Here is a 2,500-nt window from a genome sequence, read left to right as displayed (position 1 = left end):
TATATATATATATATAAAAATATATATATATATGTATATATAAACACACATATATATGTATATACATTTGCTTATGTATATGTAAATATATATAAACATGTATACATGTATGTATACATATTTATGTGTATATATAAGCATATATATGTATAGATATACATTTATATACATATGCATATATATATATACACACATACATATATTGTATATGTATGTTGTGTATGTATGTATGTATGTATGTATATGAGCGCGTATGTATATGGAAAATGAGTGAAGACGTTACTTAAATCCGGAATTTCGTAGAGCCTCATAAATATCGACGCGTCGCCGGGTGAAAAAGCGGGACGCGCGACGCAGACCTCTCGGATTTGCATTTTATTGGTACAGCTTATAAAGTAACATCGATACATACCGGTTTATTGATGTGCTTATGTAGATTATATGTTAGGGATATTGCAGACACACACTTGAACATATATAAACGCACACACACATACACACTGACACTCGTCGAGGCAAATAGAACCACACAGACAGACATGCACACAGACACGTGCAAATAGACACATACAGGCAAATGCACGAAGGCAAACACGCGCAGGCGAAAACATGCAGATGGTTGACACACGCAATCATGTATACGCACACATTTAAGAAGACAGACACATGCAAACAGACATAGACACAGACACCGATAGCGACAAGTTGAGTTCCCTGCACAAAGGTACGCGAACCTCAACCGCAGAGCACTGGTCTTGACACGAAGAAGAATTACGGTGAAAAATTGTGGTCGACGCGTCCGAAAAATCAATGGCTGGGGATCCGCGGGGTTTAAGGCAGGGGGGGAAGAGGGGAGGATGGGGAGGGGTGGGGAGGCGTAGATGAGGGAGGTGGGGTTAGAAGGGGAAAGAGGAAGGAGGAGAGAAGAGGAGGGGATGGGAAAGGATAAGTAAGAAAGATAGGGCTGACAGGGGGAGGAGGAAAGAAGAGGAAGGGAGGAGGAGGGATAAGTAAGGGAGAGGTTGGGGAGGCAGGATGAAAAGGGGGGGGGGGCGGATGTTGGACGTTTCAGGAGGGAAATTTTGACGGAAATCTAGCAGGGGAAGGGCTAATGGTGTAGGATAGAGAGGATTAAGGGGGGAGCGTGAAGGATAGGGGAGTGGGGAAGGGGGAAGGATTATGGAGAAGGTTGGCTCACGCACGACTTTCTTCTGCTAATGTTCTCTGCCTTAAGAGAGAGAGAGAGGGGGGGGTGAGGGGAGCCTCCTTCAAGGCATAAATTTCATAAAAAAAAACTTTTCTACCTTTACCGGTGCAGGTGTTCTCGGAAGTGCCATACGGGTTTGACTTTGAGGATCGTCCCTTTCGTGGGCTATAAAGGCGTTTCTGAGGGTTCGTGAATATGTTTTAAAGTCTTAACTCCATTTCTTCTTTTTTCTATTGAGTTTCAGAGTGGAGTGGCTATTATATTCATAACGACAACTAAAAGCATAAAATCATCTCTCTCTCTCGAAACTCGAATCTCTTTTTTTCTTTCTCTATTTCTCACTTTGACTCTCTCCCTCCTTCCCTACCTCCCTCTCTTTCTATTTACCTCACCCTCTCTTTCTCCAGTCGTATTTTATTTTTAATTCCATATTCCACAACGTTGTTTTAGCTTCAACAAAGGGGTAAAACAATTACTCGTTCAACTAAACTGTTTATTTTACATTCGATAAAAATACTGGGAGTACTACTGACAGAAAAAAAATAATTTTATATAATCCTTGTTGAACCTTTGGAAACGTTTTCACATATTTCTGTATTTGTAACGTATTTAGTTGCTAGTTATGATATGCGAGTAAAACCTGAACGCGAAGGGAGTTAATGATAGACTGAGCTAGAATGGAGTTAAAGCGCAGGTAGAGTGGGGGAGGGGGATGCTAGGGGAGGTGGGGGAGGGGAGAGGACCGGAGGGGGTGGGGGGAGAGGAGGGGCGGAGGGGAGAAGGGGCGGGGGAGGAGGGGAGAATGCTCGGGATAAGGATAGAGAGTTCAAGGGCTTGGGAGCCGTGGGAGGAGGTGGGGGGGGGGGGGGGGGGCGGCCATACAGATCAATGTTTGGTTGGATGTTTGGCGGGCGAGGTACTACAATGCCCCTTTCGTAATGTACTCTCTCTCTCTCTCTCTCTCTCTCTCTCTCTCTCTCTCTCTCTCTCTCTCTCTCTCTCTCTCTCTCTCTCTCTCTCTCTCTCTCTCCCTCCTTCTCTCTCTCCCTCCCTCCCTCCCTCCCTCCCTCCCTCCCTCCCTCTCTGTCTGTATTTTCCTCCCTCATTCCCTCCTTCCTACATCCACCCACCCGTCCGTCCGTCCATCCATCCATCCATCCATCCATCCATCCATCCATCCATCCATCCATCCATCCATCCATCCATCCATCCATCCATCCATCCATCCATCCATCCATCCATCCATCCATCCATCCATCCGTCCATCCATCCACCCATCCATCCCTCCATCCC

General features: G+C 45.4%; 1 protein-coding gene across 1 annotated transcript in view; it reads left to right on the top strand.

Moving 5' to 3' along the window:
* Nucleotides 1-2,500, top strand: part of LOC125033350 (protein unc-13 homolog A-like) — a 422,716-nt gene that overhangs the window by 225,136 nt on the left and 195,080 nt on the right. The window lies entirely within an intron of this gene.

The sequence above is a fragment of the Penaeus chinensis genome, chromosome 16, assembly GCF_019202785.1.
Source record: "Penaeus chinensis breed Huanghai No. 1 chromosome 16, ASM1920278v2, whole genome shotgun sequence".
Taxonomy (NCBI): Eukaryota; Metazoa; Arthropoda; class Malacostraca; order Decapoda; family Penaeidae; genus Penaeus; species Penaeus chinensis.
The sequence above is the reverse complement of the archived record's forward strand: the minus strand, read 5'-3'. Positions and strand labels throughout refer to the sequence as shown.